The 14,621-nt window shown below is 37.1% G+C and overlaps 1 pseudogene; it reads right to left on the bottom strand.

Moving 5' to 3' along the window:
* Positions 1-8,241: 8,241 nt before the first annotated feature.
* On the bottom strand, positions 8,242-12,568 carry LOC113083288 (uncharacterized; annotated as a pseudogene).
* Between the last annotated feature and the right edge of the window lie 2,053 nt (positions 12,569-14,621).

Raw genomic sequence — 14,621 nt, forward strand, 5'->3', positions numbered from 1 at the left:
AAATAAAAAGAAAAGCAAATAATGGCAATACCAGCTGGCAAAGAAATCTTCACCCACGTCTCTGTTCAATTTAGTGGACCCTGCCGACTACGCCAAAATGTGGCAAAGTGGTCTTTTTGCAGCAATATTCAACACTCAAGAGATATACAATAGACTACGCCACCCTGGGACTATACCAGGGAATCACAGTTCACTTAAAATGTTATAAGGAACCCAGGTTCATTCCACTGAATAAAATGAGCAAGAGACGTGGGTAGCAAAATAGAGTTTGTTTATTAGTACAAAAGTTTAAAATGCAGGAATAATAGTCACCCAGCCAATTACTAAGCTGGAAATCACAATCCACAATAAGGATTCACATTTACTTCGGAGCTGTAGCCTATTGGCATCAAATGGGCTAAGAGAGGGAGCAAAAGAGGAGAATCACACTAAGTGCACACACACACACACACTCACTCCAATACCCGTGATTTTATCAGTGGTGCTCACACAGCATAACACAGCACACGGTGAAGGAAAGCCTCACTGCCGTCGGACACACAGCTCCTGTAATTGTAATACAAAACAAAAATCAAATCAATAGAGATTAATCAATAAAAACTTATTAAATGCAGGGGAGCAAAAGAAACCCTTCCAACATAAAGAAAAGAAATAAATTCTAGCTTAAACAGCTAGATAATAACACAAAAGGAAAAGGAAAATAAATTTAAAGACAACAATGTCCAAGAGAAAATCTCAGCATTCTGAACCAGTCCAAAATGAGAAACACCACAAAGGGAAAATGAAGAAATAAATATCTGAATGAGCGCGGCCCTTGAACTCGTTATTTCCCAACGTACGAGGAAAAGATCTTTAAAATACAGTCACAGTAGGAGCAGGTTTTAACCAACAACTCCAAAATCGGGCCGCGCTAAATCACCCAGGACAAAATGATGAAAACACACAGCAAAAATATACAGAAAAGAAACGAAAGCAAATCCAGCAGGAACAAAACAGCAGCGTGCTTCTATATGTAGTAGGGAAATGCAGCACGCACAGTCTTAGCCCCTAACAGATAAGAAGACGATTAGTAAACTAGTTATAGTTTATGAACAGCAATCGGAAATATAAACACACATACCAAATAACGCAGCCGTTTGCCACACCAGAAAGCAGAGCTGACGTCAGTATCCACGGGATAGAAATGAAGTAGATGCCAAACAGCATATATTGGATGTCCCCACTCAAACGGTAAACACACGGGAATGCTGCGGTAAAGATAAACATAGCTGACCCCCACACCACATCACCTAAAACCTCTGGAAATATACTAAATCTTACGTACCTGGGACTAGGCAGTGTAACGAGCCAGACCGCACGTAACGGTTGTTTACAATAGACTCTCCAGTGTACGCAAAACCCCACAAAATGACACAAGCGGTGTTAAAATGCCCAAACGGCTGTGTTTTAACCACAGACCTCTGTTGAATGCCGGTAAACAGGAAGAGCGCAGGCACAGAACAGATGACGCACATCCGGCCCGCACCAAACAGCCATTTATACACACCTCCCTGCGGGAAGATAGGCTACCAATAACATGACGTCACTACAGGGAGGATCTGACTAATCTGCCACACTATATTAAAAAAAAATCTTATCACATGCTTAGGTTTTGAATAATTCCAGTTAAAATACAGCATGCGTACAAAAAAACAAAGCATTGCTCTAATATTTCCTATATAATCCTATCTAATATTTATCTAATATTTATCTAATTCCAAAACGTGTTATTTTTTCCTTAATATTGAAGCGTTATATGGAGGCATTTACATAATGAGATTTCTCTCATTTTGTGAAAGTGACGTGCAGTTAAGTATGGTGAACCCAAACTCATAATTCATACTTTGCATTTAACCCATTCAAAGTGCACACACACAGAGCAGTGAATACACAGCAGTTCTCTCGGTAAGAGCTAAACCACGAATTCTTCACTTCAAACATATAATCAAGAAATTTAATCAAGATCAGACAGTCATCAAAAGCATAAATCATCTGCTAGATCAAGAGTTGTACCAGCATTGCGCAAATGTTAGCTGCAAAGCAATAACACAATTGTTTAGAAACAAATTTAAATTTAAATCCTCAAGAGCTCAACTGAAGCAAATACTCAGCACAATTATGGTGCCAAAGTTTTTTTTTTCCTTTCAATTGATTTAAAGGTGCTATATGCAGAAATTGAGGTAAAAATATCCATAACATGACCTACATGCATCAAAAGAATGAGAAGAAATAAGGGCGATGATGTCATTAAAAAAATATCAAGTTTTAGTGCTGCAGAGATATCAACCTTAATTAGCATTAGCATTACTAGCCCCGGCCCGACAGGTGTTGTAATACCAGTTTCGGCCGTGGGAGGCGGTATGCGGGCAACATAACCACCAGCCAACCTGCAATACACGAATAACTCGCAAGGCTTGTGGGCGTGTACTTGAACCTGATGTCAATCGTGTGGAAAGTACAGCCCACTACTTTCAGTTCAGAGAAGAGAGCGGAAGGATAGCTGAAGCCCTTGGCAAGAGACCAACACCCGCTACAGGGAAACAACCGCGCTCGGAATCACAAATCAAATCCAATAAGAATACCAGAGTAAACATCGGCACTGCTTTTAATCGCTGGAGACAACTGATGGACCTGAAAAGAAATGAGGTTCGACTCCGAACTTGCAAGTTAGATGCTGTTAGTATTTCGCTAGAGGTTTGTTTTATATGTTTGTGTATTTGTTTTCGGAAAGTTATAACATAGAAATGTATCGAAGGCTGTTCGATAAACGTGCTAATGTTAGCGATGGCTAACCGTAGCTGCATTTGATAATTAGCTAGCTATAACTTAACGTTACCCATTTTATTATATAGGGCTGTGCATGTCTTTACTCATGTACATCTCATCAGTAAAGACGCTCCTGTAATTAGGAGTATATCTTCAGCACGTGTGTTCAGATCAGGATTGCCAGGTTTTCACAACAAATCCTGCCCAGTTGCTTCTCAAAACTAGACCAATCTCGCTTCCAGAAGGTTCCACGATAAAACATTGCTTCCCGGGGTTAAAATATAGGCAGGGTTGCCTTGGTATAATTCGCATTTTAGGGGCTAAATATCAAGTTATTTGTATTGGGGTCGCTGTGACCAGCGGACATGAAAAACAACCACAGACTTGGCAACACTGGTTGGCATTTACTACACAGAGCCATAATTCACTGACAATCTACACAACATCGATGTTAAAATCGCAGGCGATTCTTTGTCGATTTTGAAAGCGATTTTGTGTTAGTTGTCGGTAGACTACGGCTCTGTGTAGTAACTGCCGCTCCACCTGAACCAGTGTTGCCAAGTCTGCGGTTGTTTTTCATGTCCGTGGTTTGAAGCAATCCCAATACCAATAATGTGATATTTAGCCCCTAAAATGCTAATTTTACCAGGGAAACCCTTCCCAAAAATGTATATTTTAACCCCGGGAAGCAATTTATATTGGGGAACCTCCCGGAAACGCCATTGGGCTAGTTTTGGACTAGTTTTAAGAAGCAACTGGGCAGGATTTGTTGTGAAAACCTGGCAACCCTGATCTGAACGCACAGGCTGGAGATATACTTCTAATTACAGGAGCGTCTTTACTGATGAGAGGTGCATGAAAATCGCATTCGATTTTTTGCACAGCCCTATGTATCATAACTAACCTGCTCTGTCTAGTCTGTTGGTCTCCGTGTCCTCTTTGTTTCGTGGTTTTTCTGGGCGTGAAAAAATTTATGTGTGGCGTGAAAGCGTGTGAAAAGAGTCAATTGCGTGTGTCTCACGGTGAATGCTTGAGAGTTGGCACATTAGTTCTCAAGCAGAATAAAGGACAGGTTGATTATTGCTGTTTACACACTACAGGGACATAAAAAAATAAATTAAAAGTGATACGTGGACCAAGGTGTCTGAGATTGTTCATTTTAAGTAAAGGATCCTAATATTTCGTCCACAACAATATTTAATGAGGTTATAACTCCTTGTGGTTAGTCTGCATGAGATCAACAAGCTTGTTTGCTTTGCGGCCGCTTTAAATACAAAATAAGCATTCGATCTACGTTAGAGCATCTGAGCGCTCACGAATCTTTCTGCAGGGTCGTGAGCAGAGCGACAAGAGCGATTTTTGAACGCACAGTTAGGCTTCGGCTATGGCTGTTGTGTTGTTGTGAAAGTAGGGGCGGAGCATAGAGACTATGCCGTTTCTCGTTTGTTACTCTAGAGTAGACCAATTCACTTTATTGAGGCATACTGCCCCCATCTGGTATGGAATGTGGAGTATGACTTGATTTTTTTTGCCAAACATTACAGATGGCACCTTTAATCCAAGGCTGTGCTTAAAGTCAGTTGTAGTTCTTGTGTTTCTCTCTTCTTCAGTGATATTGATTTTAAAAGCAGGTGTTCATCACTAATGCATCTTCATTTAATTAGTCACTTAATTATCTCATTAACTTGAGCTCTTTGAGGACTTGGGATTTGACTCAAGACTAGTTTGTGTCTTGGAAGGAATGACTTGATTCCTCTGATGAAATCATCTGCTGAGTTCATGGGTGGAGCAATAATATGGCAGGACTTTTACTCTTTGGCCCCTGGACTACCCAAATCTGGTAAGAACCATGTGTAATATGACATATTCATCTCCGCCAAAAGAAAAAAAAAACAGAAGAAACTGGACATACTTTTAGATTCAAGCAGCCAATCAGGGCCGGCTCTACAAACCTTAACCTTTAAAAGAAACAGTACATATATGTACCTATTAATGTTTGGGAAAATATATGTACCTTTTTGACACTCAAAAAGGTACATACATGTACCTTGAGGTCCAATAATAAGCCCTAAGGGGTAAGTTATTGTAGATTGTACCTTGGGGGACAGAAATGGACTCCTACTGTACCCCTATTTCTGACAGTGTAGTTAAATAACAAGAGTTCAGTACATGGACATGACATACAATGAGTCTCAAACACCATTGTTTTCTCCTTATTTAAATCTTAAAAAAATAAAGACTGTGACGTAACAGTCAGGATCATTAATATTTACGCCTCAAATATTTGCACATTCCAGCCCATGTTCAAGGCCAGGCGGAACTGCGCAGCCGAATCATCAGAAGTTGAAGGTTGAAGAAAGAAGGTGATGAAACAAGCGAGGATCATAGAGAAAATGGCAGATCATGGATATAAATTTTATGTTCCACGCTGTGCAGGGGGTGTGAGCATGGCAGTAGCCAGCTTTATTTTTCATGTTCAAAGATAAAATGTGTTCTCTGATTGCCTAATTGGCTGCTAGACTCCTCATATGAATGTCTGCATGTACAGTAGGTGGACTGCGGTGTCGCGGCGTTAACTGTAATTCAGTCGCGTGTTCAAATAATTCGCGAAACTACCGCCAGGTGGCCCAAAGGCACGAATTGCGAAATTAATGTAATTGTGATATGAGATAAAAGGAGGAAGTAAAACAACAATAACATTATGTTATTACATTGTAACATCTTTAAAAATTATTAAAACATTTACAGTGAGTTAATTTCAAAACCTAGGATAAGTGCTATAAGAAGTCTTTAGGTTAACACAGTATACATAGCATGGGATTTTAAATAATATAATAACTACACTACTCGGTTAACTACACTGAATGAGCCCACATATCATATCCACATATCCATATAAAGATATTGTGCACAAAGTGATAAGAGCCAACATTATTTAAACACATTTTTTTATTATTTAACATACAGTATTTTAAGTGAAGCACTTTAAGCCATGCTCGTTTTTTTGTCAAAATAAAATTCTGTCCCAAGCTGTAAGAATTATTCACCTATTATTCAAATAAAACACACAACATGTAACCAACATGTATAACCAACCCAGATTTCAGTATCATAATGGTACAGGTTTTGTAGGCCAGGACTGGATTTGCATATCTGAAAACATCAGTTATCGTTGTTCAACAGCATTTTGTTGTGTTTCCTTTACACAGTGACAAAACATTAAAATATTTGCCTAGCTGTAATGGCTAATAAAGTAGTGTTTATGAGCGCAGCACTGTTTGTGTAGTGTGGTTCACAAGCTGTCAGAGAATGATATTACATTTTCAAAAAGCTCATCAGCTGTTTTCATTCAGACCACTGCGGAAATCAACCAATATTTTACACGCAGCAGCAGCAAACAAACAGCTGTAAATGTGTACCAATATATTAGCCATGAGAATCTAAAGTGATTCTAAAAATCCAAACAACTACACAGCAAAATCTCCAGTGTTAATTCAACACTCTGAGTGTGGACTCATATAAACAGTTAGAAGTTAATGAGATAATTAAGAAGTTAATTGAGTTATGATTGAGCATTATTGAAGACACCTGATGTTAACAAGCAGAATCACCAAACGAGAAAATCACAATTTGTGTGTCACCATTATAGTGTTCAGTGTTTGCTTTAGTTGGGATCTTGGCTTGTGGCTTTTTACTTTTAAAATTTGTTTGTCAAGCCAAGAGCAAAAGTCATTGGATGGTGATCATTATTTTTTAATGTAATTGTTGTTTGACCTTAATCACTGAACTAATTGACAGTGTTTTCTCTAAATAAAACTTCCATTATTGATTGTAACAGCTTTGATTCCACAATGAAAGAGTCTGTATTTTCTATAGATTTTGTAGCCATCTCTTGCAAGTGACTGATTATTTATTTATTTTAAATTAAAGTGTCTTTATTTTAGGCACACACAGATAACAATAATCAGCGTATGAATCTCAACAATGGTGACAAACAGCATATTCAGATAAACAGATCTACTCTGAACATCACAAAACTAGATACTAAAACTTCACATAAAAACAACAAAAATTAAATATAATTAGAATAAAAAGTTACAAAGACAGTTCAGCTCATAATTTATTCATGCCGCAATGCATGATGGGAGCCATGGATGAGTTTTTATTGGCTACAACATGCTTTTTTGATGGTCACCGTTGTTGTGATGCTCACGCTGATTCCTGATGTATGTGTGTCTAGACTAAATAAAAAAAATTCTTTGTGTAGAATTAACTCTTAATACATGTCATATTGTGCCAAAAATGCTGGATTGCTATCTTTTTTCCACTTAATTTATGTATACATTTAATGGAACCTGAACTCACACATTCAATCACTACATGACAATTAGTTCAAACCACAATCAATGGCACACATGATTGCCTCTGCTGTGGTCTGTCTGTATGTTATAACTCAGTTACCACATCCACACAAAATCTAAAGATAATAACTGAAGGGTCAAGATCCCAACTAAAGCAAACACTGACCACTATAATGGTGACACACAAATTGTGATTTTCTCGTTTGGTGATTCTGCTTGTTAACTTCAGGTGTCTTTAATAATGGTCAATCATAACTCAATTAACTTCTTAATTATCTCATTAACTTCAACTCTGCTTCAGTGTTACTTTTAACACTTCTTCAGTGTTTATATGAGTCCACACTCAGAGTGTTGAATTAACACTGGAGATTTTGCTTTGAGGACACTAAGATATATTTATGTGTTTTAAATTTATATAATAATTGATACATTTGACTTATCCCTCCTTCCTAGGAAGTCGTGGCCTAATGGTTAGAGAGTTGGACTGCCATCGAAAGGTTGTGAGTTCGAGTCCCGAGCCGGCAGGAATTGTGGGTGGGGGAGTGCATGTACAGTTCTCCCTCCACCTTCAATACCATGACTTAGGTGCCCTTGAGCAAGGCATCGAACCCCCAACTGCTCCCCAGGCACCGCAGCATAAATGGCTGCCCACTGCTCCGGGTGTGTGTTCACAGTGTGTGTGTGTGTGTTCACTGCTCTGTGTGTGTTCACCTTGGATGGGTTAAATGCAGAGCACAAATTCTGAGTATGGGTCACCATACTTGGCTGAATGTCACTTTCACTTACAAAAAAAAATTGTATAAAAGCTGACAATTTATGTTTATTTATTTATTTATTTATTTTTACTTTTTTTGTGAAACCTGCATCATCTGAACTGTAAATCATGTTTAGCTCTTAAAAAGGCCAGAAAAATGGTTTGAGAATCTATGCCAGCGTAACTCTTGAGCAAAGTTTGCAAACTGCATGTGTGATATCCATATACTCACCTTTTGAAATATTTATGTGACGTGATGTGTTTTTTTTTTCATCACTCAACTCAAATCTTTTCTTACAAAATGAAAGAAAATGATTTTTAATTTCAGGTGATAATACATCAAAATAAGTAACTGAATAAGTGATTAAATAAGTATATGAATGATGCACCATGTGTGATATTATCGTGTGTCTCATATGCGGATGACAGGACGATATGACTGTGGAAAAATTAGCTCAAGGTTACTGTACAATTACTTTTGTACATATTGTGTTCCTTTGGTGAAGAGTAGTGATAAAGCTCACCAGAAAACACTGTTCTGATTAGACCAAATTTAATTTAATTTTACTGTTTGTTATATGCTTCTTTTTTTATAGGCTTTGCAAAGAGAAATATGAAGTCCATCAAATCACTGGAACGCACATCTGTTTTAAAGAATGGTGCAGAATCTTTCCCACAATCCGGGTAGGTTCTCTGAGCTGTTTTGTCGAGGCATGTCATCATTAAACTGGATTATAGACTCTTTTGATGAATCACTGGATGACACACTGACCGATGTGAAATCTCTAGTTTGGGGTCTGACAGGTTGTGTGTGTGTATAATAATCCATCTTCCTCAGAAAGTCCTCTAAACTCATCCTCCTGATGATCATGAGAAGGCCTCTGGAGATCCGGTGAGTGGCGTCTGGGTCGTAGTTGTTTGATCGGTCGAGGGTGTTGAGTCACGTAAACTTCATGAAACCAGTCCTGGTCAAGACTGATGATGATGCGATCCGTGTTGCTGTTGTGCTCGTCTGTATATTTGTCTTCTAAGACGTAATCAGGAAGATCTTCAGCTTCTGGATATTTTTCAAAGTTTAGATTTCCAACAACATAGTAAGGGAAATCTTCCTCATCAAGAAACTTTTTCCCGTAGCATCTGTTATTAAAATGGTGGAAACCCAAATTCTCCACTGACTGGGTCACATTCAGAGAGCATGTTATTTTCTTCATCAAAAGAAACACATTCGTTGGCAAACCAGTAGAGGAGTCTGAGTCCATGTCTGGGCTGGGGTCGACCAAACCCAGAATCTCTCAGCTGGGCTAATTCATTTAATTTTCCCACCATGATCTTGTACCTTCAGAAGAAAAATGAATATATAGGTATTTATTAAAATACAAGATCACTGAAGATTTTTTTTTATTTCAGTATTTTTATACCAAGAATTGGCTTTAATATGAAAACTAAATATAGTTTTGTGGTTAGAGATGCTGGGAACATTATTCGAACTTTGTACACAGACTTCAATGCATGTGCAATGATTTGATATTACATTCCATTTCACTAATTTTTATTATTTGCTGGGTCTGAACAGAACAGTTTGATTCTCAAACACACGTACAGCTACAGTATATCCAGTAGCATTGTGTAATATGAGTTTACACAGCAAAATCCCCAGTGTTAATTTAACACTCTGAGTGTGGACTCATATAAACACTAAAGCAGTGTTAAAAGTAACACTGAAGCAGAGTTGAAGTTAATGAGATAATTAAGAATTTAATTGAGTTAATTGACCATTATTGAAGACACCTGATGTTAACAAGCAGAATCACCAAACGAGAAAATCACAATTTGTGTGTCACCATTATAGTGGTCAATGTTTGCTTTAGTTGGGATCTTGACCCTTCAGTTATTATCTTTAGATTTTATGTGGCTGTGGTAACTGAATTGTATCATACAGACAGACCACAGCAAAGGCAATCATGTGTGCCATTGGATTGTGATTTGAGCTTTTTGTTATAGAGTTACCTGAATGCCTGAGTTTAGGTTTCTTTACTGCATACATAAATTAAGTGAACAAGAAAAGTAAGCAACTCAGCATTTCTGACATAGTATGACATGTTTTTAATAGTTAGTTCGACCGTAAAAAAAAAAAAAGTAATCTTTTGTTTGGACACACAGACATCAGGAATCAGCGTGAGGCATCACACACAACGGTGACCATCAAAAAAGCATGTTGTAGCCAATAAAAACTCATCCATGGCTCCCATCATGCATTGCGGCATGAATAAATTATGAGCTGAACTGTCTTTTTTAACTTTTATTTTAATTATATTTTATTTTTGCTGTTTTTATGTTCATTTTTTTGTATCTAGTTTTGTGATGTTCAGAGTTGGTCTGTTTATCTGAATATGTTGTTTGTCACCATTGTTGAGATTCATACATGATTATTGTTATCTGTGTGTGCCTAAAATTAGAACTCTTTAATAAAAAAAAAAAAAAATCAGAATCACTTGCAAGAGATAACTACAAAATGTATAGAAAATACAGATTTTTTCATTGCGGAATCAAAGCTGTGACAATCAATAATGGAAGCTTTACTTGAAAAGAGACTGTAAATGAGTTCAGTGATTCATGTCAAATTACAACATTAAACATAATCATCAACACGCGAAGATTTTTGCTCTTGATTTGACAAACAAACTTTAAAAATAAAAAGTTACAAGCCAAGATCCCAACTAAAGCAAACACTGAACACTATAATGGTGATACACAAATTGTGATTTTCTCGTTTGGTGATTCTGCTTGTTAACATCAGGTGTCTTCAATAATGCTTAATCATAACTCAATTAACTTCTTAATTATCTCATTAACTTCAACTCTGCTTCAGTGTAACTTTTAAACACTGCTTCAGTGTTTATATGAGTCCACACTCAGAGTGTTAAATTAACACTGGGGATTTTGCTGTGTACAGTGATAGATGATAACATATAGTCATTAGTTACTTTCTATGTGTGCAATAAGCAAAACCACTGTACATAGCCTTGAAAATATTGAGCTAGAATTATTTTAGCTCATTTTAAGATGTGGCATAGTAGTGACATATTTTAGAGTAAGAATGGATAAGGCACAGCTTTATTTTTCTTATTTTTTTTACAGTAATCACTGGATTCTCAACTGTTCTCTACTGTACATTTTCCATACCAGTATGTTACTGTGAATTTAGTTGTTTCTAGTGTTATTACTATATTCTCAGCAAGGTTCCTACTCTATACACTGTTTATAGTATGTTACTATAGATTGCAATTGTCAGATAAGGGTTTTGTCTTGGTTCTCTCTGGACTCCATCCCCCATAAACCCCTGCCTAGGAACTCATTATTGCACCACAGCTGTTTCCAAATCAGTGACACTATAAAGTTGCACTCATCCTCCTCACACAAGTTGCTTATTATTGTCTAGCATGTGATGATTCCTAGTTTCTGTGTCCCTGCACATTTAATATTTACTATTGTTCTTTTGCATTATTGACACATACTGTACTCTGTTACCAATTTAACCAGCTCATGACCAGCAGTCATGCGTCAAAACATACCTATCCAGCATATGCTGAAATTTTTCATTGCATTTTTATATTTAATGCTGCTCAGTGCTTTGACCAATCTGTATCGTTAAAGCGCTGTAATAATAAAGGTTTTACTTGACAATATTTAAAACGAAAGAACCTAGTTGTAAAAGTGTTTTTAAATAAGCAGAGATAAGTGTTTACTTTTAACTAAATGTGGAACTTTTTTTAAATGGTCAAAAGTACATTTTGGCTAAGTTTCCTTTAGCTAAATTTGACATCTGTACATTTACACCTCCAGATTATTTGTAGATTCTGAAGCTTCTTAGAAAGGAGACCATTATAAATTAGAAAACAAGCGGCGTAACGAGCAACACGCTCCAACATTACAGCATTCATTATATATATCAATATTCTTAATAACTTATTCATCTTTTTACCTTCCTTAAAAAGTGCCTAGAGTCATAGTGTTATAAATACTCAATATCAATGAAAAAAGCGCTTCCTTAACTGTACTAATGAGCAGTTTTAGTAGAGGAGACAGCAGCTCTGTTGTCTATTGCTGTTTTGTGATCAGCAGAGAGAGATCATTTCCTGGAAATGAGTTACAGTTTTTGCTGTTGTCGTTTTTTACTTTTTCTGATTCTTTTTGATTCTTTCTGAATCTTTTTCCATTTTTTTAAATTATAATTTGTGTTTCTCTGGTTGTCAACAGATTAACTTAAATACTGAGAGCAAACAGCAGCAACCAAGACTGAATCAGTAATGCACAGTGATTTGTTTATATATAACTTGTTACTCAGTACACACTATATATGTCTAACCCAAATATTTATTTCACAAGTGGGAGAAAATGAGATCATACCTCTCTGAAAACCGTCATGTATATATAAAGCCTGGGTTTGTTTCCTGTAGAAGCACAGATAAGCTGAAAGCTCACTATCAGACAAACACTGAAGCAGACGCTGATGTGGGCGGGTCGTTTCTGTGAAGAGTCACAGTTTCACTTCTGCAGATTTCCTGCTTCTGGATCTTGTGAAACTGTTCCTAAACTCGACCTGAACTCAGTGTTTTCAGTAACAGAAACATTTATATGTGCTCCAAACACAGTTTGGATTACTGAGACACAATCTTAGACAAGACATACCTCTGTGCACTTTCATTTACTGGGTCATAATAGTGATGTTTAACAAACCTGGGTGGGTTTAACCAAAGCTCAGGGAAGAAACAGTCATTTATGGAAATTCAGAAATGGGAGGGGCTTCTGCTCTACTGTTCTTAGTCTAAAAGTGTATTAGATGTTAAGCGTTGGTGTAGTTGATGCACCAGTCTAGCTGTTCTCCAACAGAGCTGCTGAAGCTGGTTGGTCATGTTTGTTGAGTCTGAGTAGACCAACTCTCTGCATACAAGCAGTGTTTTGACACAAACATGTTTTTTGCTTGTATTTCTACTTTTTTAACACATTAATGATGTAATTGAAAAACATTATAAGATTAAAATTGATTTGTTGTATATATATGATTATAATCAGCTTCCCCTGATGAAATAGAACTGAAATAAATGCCATGGTTCAGTTATGATTATATTGTTCTATGTCACCTGAAGTTTTAAATAACAAAAACAAATCCAAACTAATAAAACATTTCAAATAATAAAAAAACATTCCTGTTTTGAAATGGGTCTGAACGCAAATAATATCATCAACAGATTACTGCCATCACCTCACCTCAATTCATTTTAGCTTTTTTTTTAATGCCACAAATGTGTTTAACAAACACGCTGTCACAGCAGCCAAAAAAGACAAAACATATAATAAGAGTTAAGAGCCCAACTAATGAAAACACTAATCACTGTTATGGTGACACACATTAGAGTTAAACCTCTGCTAATTCTCAATAAAAACTTTTATAGATGTCTAACAGTGATAAGTGAAGCTGGTAATTAAGTTTGTAGAGTTTTTTAATGCTCCTCTGCTGAGATCCTGAGAGATTTAATGTCTTCTTTTATCACAGCAGTTCATCAGTGTACTGTTTGAGTAAATGCATTACTCCGGGATATTGGTTTATTTTAACTCAGAGGGAGTGTCAGCCAAATTTAAAAAGTTAACAGCTTAAGTCATTTGTGGATTAATGTATATTGGAGACGTGAACCGTTTAAAACGATTCAGTTCGATTTGGTGAACTGGTTCAAGAAGATCTGGTGACATCGAATGATGTTTGCGAACTGGATATCACTGCTGATGTCTTACAACAGACACGGAAGAGAAGACAATGCTGAATAAAGTTGTAGATTTTGCTATTTTTGGACCAAAATGTATTTTCAATGCTTCAACAAATCCTAACTGACCCTCTGATGTCCCATGGACTACTTTGATGATGTTTTTCTTACCTTTCTGGACATGGACAGTATACCGTACACACGGCTTCAATGGAGGGACTGAGAGCTCTCGGACTAAATCTAAAATATCTTAATCTGTGTTCTGAAGATAAACGTTCTGAAGATAAACAGAGGTCTTACGGGTTTGGAACGACATAAGGGTGAGTTATTAATGACATAATTTTCATTTTTGGGTGAACTATCCCTTTAAGATACAAAAATACAAGCACATAAGAATTAAAGACAATAAGGGGACAATTCAGGGGGATCATTTATTCATGCCACGATGCATGCTGGGAGTCATGGATGAGTTTTGTCCATAGACAGTAGAAGAAATGGACACAGCGAAGGATTCAGCGGAGACAAGTGAAGTCAATTAGGAGCACGCACTTCCTGGGGGTCGAGCGTACTGCGCAGACTCAAACTGAACTTGATGATGTAGATGTCACGTGAGCACAATTGTAAGTCTTCTAATAGCTGTGCCAAGCGAAATCTGAAGCACCCACCGAATCTTGCAGATGTTGTTGAATAATTTTGTCCCGTGTCTTTTATGGACTCTCTATGGGCTTCCCCTTTGACTTCATGCCTCCACGTCCCCCTGATTGCCTCATAGACAATAAAAGATTGCCTGCGAGCTTCTCCTCCTGTCCATACGGTAATTTCTCTACTGTGCGACAGAGAGTCGCCGTTGTGACACAATCGTTAGCCTATTTTTTTTACAAAAACTGCTTCTACGGGACCATAACGTAAGATGCAAGGTAATGGAGCCTTTTATACATTTTC

This window comes from Carassius auratus, unplaced genomic scaffold (assembly GCF_003368295.1).
Source record: "Carassius auratus strain Wakin unplaced genomic scaffold, ASM336829v1 scaf_tig00037531, whole genome shotgun sequence".
NCBI lineage: Eukaryota > Metazoa > Chordata > Actinopteri > Cypriniformes > Cyprinidae > Carassius > Carassius auratus.